The following is a 15610-nucleotide window of genomic DNA, read 5'->3' on the forward strand; positions in this document are numbered from 1 at the left end:
TTTTTAGGCTAAAATTTCCCTTGCTATGTTTTATGGCACAAAGCTCTGGGATGTGAGAAAGCAGAACACATTAAAACACTAAAGCAAAGCTAAAATGTTTGATTTTTGTTGTTGTTTTATTTTATTTTTAAGAAAAAGAAAAAAAAAGATAAGTCTCTGCTCACAGATACCACTGTGGGCCATCTACTCTATGGAAGAAAAATGTCTCTTTGTCTTGGAGAACAATGTTAGGATTCTAAAGAAAAATGCTTCTAAATATAATCATTGTTGTTGAATTGAGTTGTTTCAGTCATTTCTAACTCACATGACCCCATTTTGGGATTTTTCTTTGCAAAGAAACTTTACATAGATGCTTTGCTAATTCCTTCTTCAGCTCATTTTACAGATGAGGAAACTGAGGCAAATAGGATTAATTTAATAACTAAGAGTGTGAAAGAATTTCTTATAACAAAATTGTGGTAACGGAGAGGCTTCATTTGGGTTATCTTGCTTCCTAGTTAAAAATTAAGATCTCCCCATATGTTAATAACAAACCAAGGAAGAGGATGAGCAGGATGCAATGAGACCATCTGCCAGAAAGAGATAGCTACAGTTCAGATAATAATTTGTTGAGAGATAATAATCTTTGTAGATCAGTTGTGGGTAAAAATATTGTGCAAATTCCCATGGTTAGGTCAGTAAGAAGGTTAATGATTTTCTCTGTTCTTTCATTCAGTATTAAAATTCCAATTTCTTTCCCAGTTCTTTGTGGTCATTATCTCAAAATGATCTCCACCATAGGATAGGGGTAAAATTCCAGAGAATGAAATTTTAAAATGTATATTTTCTGTCATTTTATTTTAATTCTGTGTTCTTAAGGTTACAGATTTTAGAATTCACAAAGGTTACCCATCTAGTAAATATCTGAGGACAGATTTCAACTTAGAAAGATAAATCTCCTTGACTACAGGTATGGCATTTTATCCTCTGTGCCACCTAACTGACCAATGAAATAAATAATATACAATAAAACATAGATACTATACAGTTTTCTAAGTCAATATGTACCTGTAGAAATCTTTGTGATCCATTTAGTGGCTTCCATTTCAATCTGAATTGCACACCCTTGCTCTAGGCAAATCTATAACCCAGTAAGTTGTAGAGAAGGCCTTGAACTGCTTTGGCATGGAAGTTTCCTATAGCAATGAAATCTCAGGTCTAGTCATTCTCCTTCAAGATCTGCTTCCAGAGTGCCAAAAAATTAAAATGAAAAATAAGTTCCTCTCTTGAATCTAGGTCTTCAGCCTGACTTTTGGGCTATGATTTGACAAATAGCCCCCTACCCCACTCCCCAAAGAGGCCCTCTAAGTTGACGAGGGCCATATGTAATCATTCCAGGGCCACCTCATTAGTTTTTGTCAAGGGCTGAATTTGAATCCAAGTTTGCTTTGCTCCCCATCCAGGTTACTTTTCTTAACCACATCTTATGCTTTCTCTTGACATCAAATTTAACTAGACAAAACCCACTGATTTGGGGTATCTTTCCTTTGTCAGTTGGTCAACTAGAATTAATAAAGGGCTGGGGGAGGGAATAAGCTTTTATGCAGCATCTATCATGTGTCAGGAGATGTGTTGTATTTCACAAATAGCATCTCATTTCAACCATTCCAAATCTTGTGAGGAAATATTGAGGAAACTGAATCTAAAATTAAGGGACTTGCAAAGGGTCACTACTATATGAGACTGGAGTAAACTCAGATCTTGCTTATTCTAGGTCTAGTTCCCCAGCCATTCTACTAACTTCCTAAGATGTGATAGACCCTGTACTAGGTGTTAGCGACACAGAGAAAAGGAAAAAAAAATCCCTAGTCACCACAACCACATCCACAACACCACATCCATAATTACATTCCTTGGTTCTTGAGTTACTCACAATCTAATAGGAGGTGGAGAATAAAATGAAAATAATTATGTCCACACATGATTTAAACAGGAAAAATTGTGAATAATATCAGAAGAAAAATACTTGGATTAAGGGTCTGAGAAAAGTTTCTTACAGAAGCTGGAGGTTTACCTGAGAAATAAAGGAAGGTGGGGGAGTTAGGAGATAGAGATGAATAGAGAGCGCTTCACATATCAGTGACACCCATTGAAAATACATGAATTTGGAAGATGGAAAATCTTATTCAAGAAATAGCAAGGAGAGGGGGGCAGCTAGGTGGTGCACTGGCCCCGGAGTCAGGGGCACCTGAGTTCAAATCTGGCTTCAGACACATAATAATTACCTAGCTGTGTGACCTGGGACAAGCCACTTAACCCCACTGCCTTAAATTAAAAAAAAATTAAAATAGAGATAGCAAGGAGTCCAGTGTCATTGGATCCCACAGTATGTGGAGGGGAGAAAACTATAAGAAGAATAAAAAAGTTAGAAAAAAGGCCAAGTTATGAAGGACTTTAAAAGCCAAACAGAGGATTTTTATATTTGAGCTTGAGGACTATAAGGCACTTGATTTCATTGAATGAGCATGGAGTATGTGAATGTGACATGGTCAGAACTATGTTGTGGGAAGATCAATTTGATAACTGAATGAAGGATGGAATGATGGAGAAGAGAGCTGATGATAGGTTGAAAAACCACTAAGCTTTTGGAGTAGTTTTGGTGAGAGGTGATGTGGGCCTGCCAAGGGAGGTGACTGTGGAAGAAAGAAAGGAAGGAACACATGGGAGAGATGTAATACAAGGTAGAAATGAGAGGCATTGATTACTGATTTGCTGTGGGAAGCATGAGAGAGTAAGGAGTTCATAGGATATCTTACTTAGTTTTGAGACTCAGTACCTGAGAAGGTAGTGGTACCCTAAATAGTAACATAGAAGTTAGGAAGTGGAGAGGGTCTGGGGGCAAGTTAATGAATGAGCTGAGTGTTGAATATGTTAGCTTTAAGATGTCTATTTTGTAGGACATCCAGTGGGAAAAATGCTAATAGTCAGTTGGATATGTGAGACTGGAGGTAAGGAGAGAGGATAAGACAAGTAGATTTGAAAGTTATCTGCATGTAACTGAATGTGATCGAGTAAGATCATATAGAAGAAGAGTGCCCAGGACTATCCTCGGGAAAACATTTTATGGGTAACTCACTGGATATAAAGTGGGCATTTAATAAATAATCCAATGAGATAGTACATATACAGCACTTTTGAATCTTTAAAGTGCAAATGTTAGTGATTCTTGTCATTATTGTTGTTGATAAATATTTGAACTCCAAAAGAATTAAGACAGTGATGTCTCCTGTAATAAAATCATCCCTAATAGCATTTATCCACTGTGCCACCTAACTACTCAATGGAATAAATAAAATACAACAAAACATAGACACTTACTATGCAGTTTTCTTAGTCATTATATAACTGCTGAAATCTTTATGAGCAGTTTAGTGGCCTCCATTTCAATTTGAGTTGGACACCCTTGCTCAAGGCTATCTTGGACTTCCTTGGCATGGAATTTTTCCTATACCAGTGAAATCTGTTAAGGGATCTCATCTGTTTAAGGTACTTGAAAGAATTACCCAATTAAGTCTGCCTGGAATCATCTCTTCAATCATACAAAGTTATTAAGTCTGCCTGGAATCATCTCTTCAATCATACAAAGTTCTGGGAATCATTCTAAGCATACTTCCAGAGTCTTAGCAGGTGATTTTTGTGATGAGAAAATGTTATAGGTGTCAGACTACAAAAGAGTGTTGTTTCTGTAGCTATCTTTCAGCTTCTGATCTTCCTCTTAGAGGAACTGTGCTGTGAGATACTGCTCCCTGGCAGAGAAGGGACTTTATAATATTTTGGTTTGGTATCCTTAGTGCCACACATTTCCTTAATCAAGGATTTTTGCTATTACTTTTAAGATTTCACAATAAGGTACTATGGTTTGGAGCAACGTAGTTCAAATTTAGGCATTGTCAAGCATTTTTGTGAAGTTGTTTGGTTAATCATTCTCTCTGGACCAAAGTACCCTTATCTGCAAAATGATATTTGTGATTCAAATGATATATAAGGCTTCTTTTATTTTTCACATGGCACTTGCATATTTTTATTCATTTATTCTTTTTTCAACTCATTTATCAGTTTATTTTTGGCTTTCAACCAAGATAATATGGTGCCCAAATCTGTTTTTTTACTGGAGGATCTATGTATATAGAATTGTCCATACCACTGATAAGTAAGGCAAATGCTGCTTCTTGGAACTGGCCTACCATGGAGACTGTTGTCATCCAGCCCAAATCTCTTCCCTGACAGTCTTTAGCTTCACTACACTGGGAGGCAACTTCATTGAATTTCATGACAGATTTCAGTTACTCCATGGCCTCCATGATTCTGTCATGCTTTTCATACAGAATATGCCAGATCTTTATTGCATTTCCATCACCTTTGGAACCCTAAGACTTCTTATCTGTACCCTTACTCCCAGAAACTACTCCCCTTTTGCTCCTTTGCCAGAGGTACTCTTCCCTTTAGGCACCATTTTAGCTATTGTCTACATTTTTACAATATATTACAATATATATTACAATATATTATATCCTTCAAGTCCAGTTCTCTACTGTGCTTCATCTATAGGAAGCTCCTTCTACCTGCTCTTCTAAATGAGAAGTTTCTTATGAGTATTATCAGTATCATTTTTTATGTAGGAATACATGCAGTTCATCATCATCATTAAGTAAATGCCTCTTATTTTACCCTTCTGCTCCACTCTCTATGCTTCACCTGAGTCCTGAATTTGAAGATCAAGCTTTCTATTCATCTCTGGACATTTCAACAGGAAAATTTGAAATTCCCTGGTTCATTGAAAGTCCATTTTTTTCCCTGGAAGAGATGTTCACTTTTGCTGGGTAGTTGATTCTTGGTTGCATTATGAGCTCTTTTGTTTTCTGGAATATTATATTCCAAGCTCTATGAGCCTTTAATGTAGTTACTGCTAAGTCCTGTGTGATCCTGACTGCAATTCTATGATGTTTGAATTGTGTGCTTCTGGCTGCTTGCAATATTTTCTCTTTGACTTGGGAGTTCTGGAACTTGGCTATAATATTCCTGGGGGTTGTTTTTTGTTGGATCTCTTTCCTGGGGAGATTGGTGGATTCTCTCAGTTTCTATTTTGCCCTCTGCTTCTAGGATATCTGGACAATTTTCCTGTAGGAATTCTTTAAAAATGAGGTCAAGGCTCTTTTTTCCTGATCATGACTTTCAGGTATCCCAATAATTTTTAAATTATCTTTTCTAAATCTGTTTTCCACATCAGTTGTTTTTTCAATGAGCTATTTCACATTTTCTTATATTTTTTCACTCTTTTGTTGTGGAAATATTGTGTCTTGATTTCTCATAAAGTCAACAGCTTCCTTTAGCTCCATTCTAGATCTGAAGGATGTGTTTTCCTCAGAGAGCTTTCTTATCTCTTTTCCATCTGGCCAATTCTGCTTTTCAAAGCATTTTTCCCCCAGTAACTTTTTGAACTGTTTTATCCATTTGACCTAAGCTGGTTATTAACATGTTATTTTCTTCAGCATTTTTTTGGATTTATTTGACTAAGCTGCTGACTACTTTTTCATGTTTTCCCTGTATCTCATTTCTTTTCCCAAGTTTTCTTCTATTTCCCTTACTTGATTTTCAAAAATTTTTTTGAGCTCTGTCATAGCCTGAGCCCAATTTCCATTTTTCTTGTAGTCTTTAGATGCAGGAATTTGTACTTCCTCATCTTCAAATTGAGTATTTTGATCCTTCTTGGGATCATAGATAATGTATTTCTCAATGGTGTTCCTCTTTTTTCTCTGTTTACTCATTTCCCCAGCTTGTGCCTAGTCTTAGGATGCTTCCTGAGCTTTTGAGTATTATTGGGACACCCCCCCCCCCAACAAGGATCTCAGTGAGTGAGGCTCTGTCTTCCCTCCTGGTCTGTGAATGACCACAAGCACACTCCTCTGCCCCAGGGCTGAGGTGGGGGGGCTGCTGTTCTATGGGGGTCCTAGACTGTGATCAGCATCTGAATATGGTCAGAGCCCCAGAGTGCTGTTCCAGGTACAGAGGACAGACCTCAGAAGTCTCTCTTCTCTCCTCTACTTTTGGTAAGCTGAGCACTTAAGGCTCAGTTGCCTGGGGGCTCCTGCTTGCCAGCTCTGCTTACTATCTTTTCCTGGATCTGGGCTGCTGCTGCTGCCACTGCTCGCTGAGTGCCCTGGGAACTGGGCTTCGTGTTCTTGCTCTGTTTGAGGTCCCCCTGTTGATCTTCTAAGTTGTGCCCAGTGCTCCCCGAGATGTAGGTCAGGAAACCTCCCCAGCTGCCCTGAGCCACAGCTCCCAGGTGCCCTGGGGCTGCCTCCAAACCTGTGGAGCAGAGCCTTTCCACTATTTTCCAGGTTACCTTGTTCTGGAGAATTGCATCACTGGATCCCTCTCTTGAAAATTCAGTTAAAGTCATTATATTATGAGTTTTGAAAGATTATAGAGAGAGCACCTAAGAGAGGCTCTTCTCCTGTCGCCATCTTGGCTCTGCCACCTCACATTTGTAAATCTTAAAGCATTTTAAATATTAACAATTATAAGCTGTAGATGACAAATTTATCATTGCCATACTGTTGCTCTCACTTTGCATACAGGCCTTATATTGTTATTTTTATTTATTTAATTTTATAGCACCATAATATTCTAGTACATTAATATATAATAACTTGCTCAACCATTTGTAGACTTACAGCTTGTTCACAATTTCTTTGCTATTACAAATAAATATTCTGTATTGATAAGTCTTTTTATGATATTTTAAACATAAAGTCCTAATAATGAAATTGCTTGGGTTAAAAGGTATATCCCTCCTTTTTTAGTATTGTCATAATTTTTCAAAATCTTTATACAGTCTACAATCTCATCAGAAGTATATCAAATATATTCTTTTATCTGTAGATATGTGACTTTTAAATTACAAAGTTAACCACCTGCAGCCTTACCATAAAACACTATATACTGGCAGCTAGTTCCCAGATAGTACAGTAGATATTGTGTTGGAACTGAAGTCAAAAAGACCTGAGTTCAAATCTAAACTTAGTAACATTTCCTGGACAGGTCACTTAATCTCTCTTGAGAATCTTAGTTTCCTCATCAGTAAATGGGGCATAATAATATAATCTAACTTCCAATATAGTTAAGAAGATTAAAATGAGATAATATTTATAAATGTTTTGCAAAAATGTTAGTTAGCTATCATAAACTAATACCATTGGGATCTTTTAGAATCCCTACTGAAGTAATTAAAGTTTTCACTAAACTCAAAGCAGGAAAAGCTCATGAAAATGAGCATAGGAAATCATTTGCTGCAAGTAATTAATAATTTATCTTCCTAAATCTAGAGCTAGGACCAGAAGACCTCTCAAACATTCTGTCCTTGTCTCCACCTGAATTAGATTGTAATTATCCAGTATAAATTTTATTTTACAGTTATTTCTGATATAATGTTTGTTTTGAACATATAAATTTATTCCAATGCAATTGTTGTATTAGGGAACAATTTGAATATAATGAAAATTTTTAGCTTGTTTATGTGTGATTTTTGTCCCTGAAAACAGTGAGAATGAAGTTTTCCAATTTCATTACTTCCTAAAAGTTGCAGCCCTTTGAACTCACTTTCACAAACAATCTTGAGCTGTATTTTCCCCCCAAGACAAAGTGCCATTCTTCATATACAGTTGGAGCTGTGAGCAGGGGAGGGCTGGTCCAGACTGACTCCACTAACTTCACCTTATCTCCCTCCTTTCGGCTATGGTCCTGTTTTACTGCCAGCCTTCTCATTCCTTGAGAACCTGGGCATATTTAGCAGCAGCCAGAGTCCCATAATGCTACCACTCATTTATGCTTTTCTAACCTTTAACATGTATAAATCTGTGTTACCATTTTATTGAGCTCCCATTTTTTTCATTTTCCTATTTTTTAATATGGCACTGATGAAGTTTTTGAGTGTTATGCCTCAAATCCATTTTTTTCTTTAAGTCCTGTGGTTTTCATTTTAAGGTTCATACATAGCACTGTGATTTTCAGAAATGTACATGTTGTTTTAAAGTAGAATTAACTTTACTTATGTTGGCATATTGGAACACTTTTGCTTCACATGCATCAAATAGATAGGGATGACTTTATTTTGCTATTTTTAATCCCAGTCCTTAGCATGTCGACTGGCATAAAGGAAAGATTAATAATAATAATAATAATAATAATAATAATAATGATAATGATAATGATAGCAATTAGCATTTATATTAATGCTTTAGGATTTATAAACCACTTCCCATATAATTTATTTGATTCTTACAAAAACTGTGGAAGGTAAATGATATTATTGCTCCCATTTTATAGGTCAGAAAACCAAGGCACAGAAAGAATAAGTTATTTGTCCAGGGTAACACAGACAAAGAGTATCTAAGGCAGGATTTGAACTTAGGTTTCCTGATTCCAAAGCCTGTGGTCTTTCTGTTGGGTCACCTAGCTGTTTTTTTTTTTTAATAAACACATTAAGTGAATGAAGGGTTTTTAATATATGCTTATTAAAAGAATGAAAATTAATTAACAAATGGAAATATGTGATTTCTCAATCCAAGTCAGTTGATTTACAGACAAAATGGGATTGTTGAGGGAAAAAACCCTTCAGTTTCAGCCCTAATCAAGTCAGTAATAGTCAGAAGAAATGGTCATCTCTGAAGCAGTGCAGTATCACAGATAGCTTCAGAGAATTGAGTGCTATGAAGAAAACAAACAGTTCTAATTTGTTGCAGTAATTTAAATGATATCATGGAGTACATGTATTAGGCAGAAGGCTCTAGTGCTAATGGCAAAAATGTACAAATGAGAAACAAATAGGGTTTTGTACCAAAATGTATGATTATATATAAGAAAGAGCAGGAGATTTAGTTTGAATCTTATTTCTATCATTTACTAGCTATGTAAACTTATATAAATTACTTAATCTCTTTGGGTTTTCATTTTATCATTGGAATGCAATTCATCTTCTGGAGTTCTGACAGCATATTTTGGGATAGAACAAGCAGAGATAGAAGGGTGGAGTAACCTGTAGGACAGAAGACCTCCCTAAGCTTCTCTAAAGTCTTCAGAGATTTCAGAATATACCTGAGGGTAAATTACTCAGATTTTGTACTTCCCTTTTCCCACTCTCCACCAACCAACTATGGCATTCTGTAAAGAACCTATCTGTCTCATAAGAGATATAGAGAAAATTAGAGGCAGAAAGCAACTTCAATGAGCATTTCACCTGAATCAAATAGACAGGGATGACTTTATTTTGCTATTTTTAATCCCAGTCCTTAGCATGTTGACTGGCATAAAGGAGAGATAAAAAACAATAATAATGATAATAATAGCAATTAATGTTTATATAATACTTTAGGATTTATAAATAAAATTTAGAAATAAGCCACTTAATAGATGCTTTCTGACTCACTATTAGAAAATTAAATCTGTTTGTCAAATTTGAGCTGCTGAGAGGAGAAGACCCAAGAACCTTGGTTAAGTACCCCTCCTAGCAGAGATGCATGATAATTGAGTAGGTAATGGATAGGGGAGTGAGATAGTCAATGTGAAAGCACTTATTATTAAGATTAAGGTCAGCAGGATCCTGTAGCATGGGAGATATGAATTTGTTGACCTTATAAGTTGCCTATATGTCCATTGCTATTAATCCCTATTTTTCCTACTGACACTGTGAATTAATAGGAGTGTGTGGTCCCAGGTGGGAAATGTGTGTAGCTATGTTATTTGCTTTTTTTTTTTTAGGTTTTTGCAAGGCAAAATGGGGTTAAGTGGCTTGCCCAAGGCCACATAGCTAGGTAATTATTAAGTGTCTGAGACTGGATTTGAACCCAGGTACTCCTGACTCCAAGGCCAGTGCTTTATCCACTATGCCACCTAGCTGCCCCTGTTATTTGCTTTGACATCTTAGCAAATGACTTTGTTTTAAGTAAACTATTAAATCTCGGTGGGGGGGAGGGAAGCAAGATTGGGGGAAAATTGTAAAGCTCAAATAATATCTTTAATAAAAATAAATTTAAAAAAACTATTAAATCTCTAAAACCTATTTGAGGTTTTCTTGGCAAAGATACTAGAGTCATTTGGCATTTCCTTCTCTAGATCATTTTATTGGTGAGGAAACTGAGATAAACAGGATTAAGAATCTTACTCAGGTTCACACAAGTAGTAAGTATCTGGGGCTGAATTTGAATTCAGTTCTTTCTGACTCCAGAAGCAGAGCTCTATTCACTGTACACCCTAGCTTCTCCTAAATTGTGGCTTTTGCTTGACTCTTAAAAGTAAGTACACTAGTAGAAGATTATGAGACATTGTTTTATGAGATCCTTTGGATATAATTGTAAAACTTGTGAGTGTCAAACTGGAAAAATAGCCTAGTGGGGGTGCTATATGTGAAATTAGAGGGTTGGTTAGATTACTCAATCTTTGCATCCTTCTACTTTTCAGCTTACAAACTTGTGATCTTAACATTCTATGATCTATTCAGGGATGGGGAGCTATTTTTTCTGCCATTTGGGGCAGAAAAGGGCTATTTGGATATTTATAACATCATTCACAGGTTATGATTTAATTACTTCACCCCTCAAAAGGACCTATATATACTGAATTTCCCAAATCCCATTGCCTTGACATTGCTAGATCAATATAGCCAGTTCTCCACTCCAATCTATGTAAATCCAAAAATTCAGGCACTGTCCAACTCAAGAATAATTCATATTTTGGTCCCGATTCCTAATATTGAGCAAGACCAAATGATTTGCAATACACTGTTGATATAATCAGCTGCTGTCTGTGCCATATGGCATTTCCCTGTTGATTTCATTTGGAAGACAATCTTTCCCATTGTGACATCACCATTTGTTTACCTGTAAGATCTTCAGTGGGCCAAGAACCAAGCTGGCATGCCTTGCATGTATATTCATCAAAAACAAACTCATTCTCTTTGCATGGAGTACAGGTCCAACAGCAACTGACTTCTCCCTTTCGAATCACCTGAAATGAATATTTAATAGCATAATTAGATTTACTCAACTGATATGTGTGCCCATGAATATACTTAAAACCACCCATTGATTTGGCATTTCCTTGACCATTGCACAACACAAACCTCTTCAATCAATCAATTTATTTAATTTTTTAAAACATTGTAAGGTAATTTAATCAAGAGTCAGCTTAGTAGTAACATGTTCTCAGTCATATCACCCTTGTAATGATCCTGTATGATTACACCTTGTTCAAATCAGCTTGTAAGGATAGCCTCTAGAATAATGCTAGAATAACTTTTTTTAAGGTGAAAATAATATGCACTGATTTGCATTCAGATTCCATAGTTCTTTCAAGGTTTTTTTTCTCTACTCCATTCCTTTTTTCTCAAAATATGCCATTACCTATTTAGCAGTTAAATTGATAAAATTTAGGAGCTTTGTTTCCAGGAAAACTTCAGTAAAATTCACTGGTGACAGCACTGGATGATTATCACTTCTAAATGGAAAAAGTATTTTAGACATTATAGACACCTAAAGCAACATGAATGGTGATATTACCAATAATGAGGGATTCCTTCTCCTAGAGTCTCAGCTTGACCTAAAAACAAAGGCAACCACCTCCTTTCCTGGAAATTCATTGGCCCCCTACTATACAATTTGCATTGGCTCATGAATATGAGCAGGAAAAAATGCTCAAAATAAGTTCATACCCTATCTCAGAAACAATTGGCAACCTGCAATACATTTTTGAATTGATGACAACATAACATGTTCTCTTCTCATTCTTCAGAAATAATGTTTTTTCCCAGTTCCATCCTGTTCCAAACTCATATTTAATTTAGATGGTAAGTCCTTTACATAGGCATTCCCATTCTTTTCAGGGCAGCCAATCCATCTGCCACCTATTCTTTCCTGGCAGCAGTGAAAACAGAAGGTATTTTCCTTACAGCAGGATTCCAGTTATAGCCCTAACTTTTCTTAAGCAAATGTGATCAATTATAAAAGTAAAGATGGAGAAACGTGGTTTAATTAAGGGATTTTTAACATGAGCCTGGGAATCTTAATTTTCTTAAATATATATATATATATATATATATGTATATATATATATATATATATATATATATATATAATTGATTTACTTTGAAACCCTATGCTTTTTATTGTATTCATTTAAAAAAATTATTCCAAGAAGGGATTTTACCAGATTGTCAAAGGGAACTGTGACAAAAATGGTTAAACTCTTTTTAGAAAGATTAGTAATAAAATAATATTAATTCCTAAAACACAGTGTCAGTTTCTTTGGGATTTAATGAAAAGGAAAATGTGTAGCAAGCCTGAGTGAATTTGGGGAAGATAGGTGGCACAATGGATAGAACACTGGCCCTAGAGTTAGGTGGACCTGAATTCAAATTTGATCTCAGACACTTAATAATTGCCTAGCTGTGTGACCTTTGGCAAGTCACTTAACTTCATTGCCTTAAAGGAAAAAAAAAAAGATTGAGTGAATTTGTTCTCTGAAGGTCATTGCTTTTTATAAAGGTCAAATTTTCAATAAAGTTCTACTCTCCCTAATCTCTCTACTCATCATTACATAAACATTTGATTCACTTTCAGTATCACTGTGTTTTTGCTTCTCTTATACCTTCCACTTGAACTTCCTTCCCCTAGTCTTGGATCTTTCAAAAATCCTACGTATTCTTAAAATTTTTCATTTAAGCCAAATGCTACTTCTCTAAAATATCCCTTCATCCTTCTCAGGCAGAACTATCTTTTAGGAACTCCCATACCCTTTTATATGTACCTTATGGGGTCATGTGTTTAACATTCTTTTGCTAGACAATAAATTCCTTGGTAGAAGATATGATATTTTCTGTTTTTTGTATCTTTGACAGTTTCTAATCTTATTGAGATATCTCAATGTGCAATGATTTCATTGATATGAAATATTAATATTAATATCCTTCAAGAAAATTTGCCCATTTTTTAGCCTATCACTTACAGGATCAGAGAGGTGTTTGAAACTCAGAGATGATAAGTGACATGCCCATGATCACACAGTTTGAGACTGCTAAATGTAGAATTTGAAACTAAGCCTTCAAGTTTCCAAGATCAAAATTATTTTCATTATACTATATTGCTTACTGTAAAGGAAGGTTAAGTTCATTGAAAAAAAATGATTAAGTATAGCTTCTGAATATGAATAAGTTACTCTTAGGCTGTGTTTTTTTTTTCAAAGGAGTCAGTGGAGTTGATTAGAAATAGTGACAGTTTCCTCTTTGGCAGTAAAGTGGCAGAGTGGATAGAGAACTGGACCTGAAGCAGGAAAATTTGAGTTCAAATCCAGTTGCAAATATTTAAGTGACTTAAGGAAATATTTTAAATTCCATTTGTGAAATGGGGATAGTAACAGCATCTATTCTTCAGGATTTTTGTAAAAATGAGATATTTTAAAAGCACAATATAAACTTTAACTGCTATATAAATACTAGCTATTATCATCATTCAGTCAACAATATTACTAAGAGAAAAGAAGGAACGAAAGATGGAAGGAAGTATAGATAGGCAGGAAGGGAGGGAGAGAAGTGGATGGAAGGAGAAGAGTGTATTCTTTGTAGAATGTGACAATAGACATGTTGACAGTTTAAAAAAGAAGTTAAAAAGAAATGATCCTGCTTTCATGTACCCTCTAGCTTCAAAAAGATATTGAAATGAAAATAAAAATAAATATATTTAATGAATTTAGATATTCCAATTGCAAATCATATTTACCTTGATCTGGCCTTTCTCACAGGGGTCACTGCACACCGACCTAATGATGGCACTTTTCTTGGGCCATACTTCATCATCATCCATTTTCAATTCACCATTGTCCCAACTGCCCACATTGATATAATCAAAATAGTTGTTTCCCATTTCCTTGAAATTCATGATTTCATACCTTTGGAACAAAAAAAAAATATTATTCAACTAGAAGATAGCCATAAGCAACAATCTTACTAGTTCATCATCTATTACATTTGTGATGGAACTGATCACACTTTATATAAACTCTGTAGATAGTTGGACAAAGCTTCACTTCTGCATATCATATATGACATATCGTATTGCTCTATGATGACTTTCAGTTCGTACCTGAAACTGAAAATGTAAAAGTACGTTTATGTAGAGAAAAGAGCATGGTTTTACATTCCCATCCCTGACCCTCATTTTCCTCTGAGGTCCTATACAATTGAAAATTCTATGAAATGAAGATGTCTTCATGTATGCATGTTAACATCCTCATGTATTATTGACAAAAAAGCAAAAAACAAAATATTGGACTATGATATATTTCACCTGCCATTATCTCTATTTTTGTTTATATCACATTGATGTTATAAGGCTCCAAGATGTGAATGTTCTTTGAAAATTGTCATATGTGTATGTAAGTTATGGTGTTTCATCTGAATGGAGCTTTATTAAAGGAGACAACTGTATTTCTATTTTAAAATGTTCTACAATTCATCCCTTTCGTTATTTCAGACTAGCTTGAAGTACACAAAAGAAAAGAGTTATAATTATTCTTATTATAAAGAAGAAAACTGGTTTTGCTTGAAAATGGGTGATTTGGGTATTTTCCCAAATTATCTAAATAAGTATCATTAGGGTTCTTGCAAGTTGAAAATGCTTTTCATTTCCTTGTTTCCTTTCCCATATATGAACAAATATCATAACATTTCTTTTATTTGAATGCCACAAAAGGGAAGAGATAATGTAATATGGTTGAAAGAGCACAAGTTCTGAAATTCCAGGAGTTGGGTTAAAATCTTGCCTTTGACACACGTGAGCTTGCAGTGGAGATTTAAATGTGCATCAATTTCCTCAACTAAATTTGAAGACAATGCAATAGAGTTTCTCTAGTGTCCCTTTATGATCTAAAGCAATTCTCCTATGGATTTATGAGAATGTCTACATGATCATTGATGAAATTTATTTTTCTTAACAGGGGAATAAATCTAAGGGTAAAGGAGTATTCTTTGTGAAATGATAGCAATATTAAAAAGGGCATCAATAAAGAGTTCTATATTCTTTTAAGATATGTTAATCATTTTCTTAATTATTTTATTTGATAGAAAATGAACTTTTATATTCTGAATCATTAAATTATTATAGTTATTAGTTAGGAACCTTAGGTATAGAAATTTTTATTACTATAATATGGTAGATTTGTCTACAGAATATTAATAATTCACACTTACATAATGCTTTAAAGTCTAAGCCTTAGAATTAAAAGTTAAAGCTTATGTAAGAAATGGCTCATTACCAATATGATAGAGATTAACAAGGTAACATAGAAAGAGAAGTAGATTTTTCATGTGTGGACCAGAGTTCAAATGAGATAGGGGACTGTTTTTTCTTCCCAAACAGTAACATTAATAAATGAATTATATCTCTGCTTCTCGGTACTTTGACAACATTCAAAAATGCATTTTCACATGATACAATGTGTCCTTTGATGAGTTTATATTTGTATAAAGCTAATGACTATTCTCACCCTTCTTTATCTTTTTTTTGATGTCTTTCTCTTTTTCAAA

At 34.9% G+C, this 15610-nt stretch overlaps 1 protein-coding gene and 1 pseudogene across 3 annotated transcripts in view; both read right to left on the bottom strand.

The window, feature by feature from the left end:
• The window catches only part of GRM5 (glutamate metabotropic receptor 5), a 739207-nt gene that overhangs the window by 100942 nt on the left and 622655 nt on the right, over positions 1-15610 (bottom strand). The window lies entirely within an intron of this gene.
• LOC141488783 (peptidyl-prolyl cis-trans isomerase NIMA-interacting 4 pseudogene) lies at positions 4097-4492 on the bottom strand (annotated as a pseudogene).

Source organism: Macrotis lagotis, chromosome 1, assembly GCF_037893015.1.
Source record: "Macrotis lagotis isolate mMagLag1 chromosome 1, bilby.v1.9.chrom.fasta, whole genome shotgun sequence".
In the NCBI taxonomy this organism is placed as follows: domain Eukaryota; kingdom Metazoa; phylum Chordata; class Mammalia; order Peramelemorphia; family Peramelidae; genus Macrotis; species Macrotis lagotis.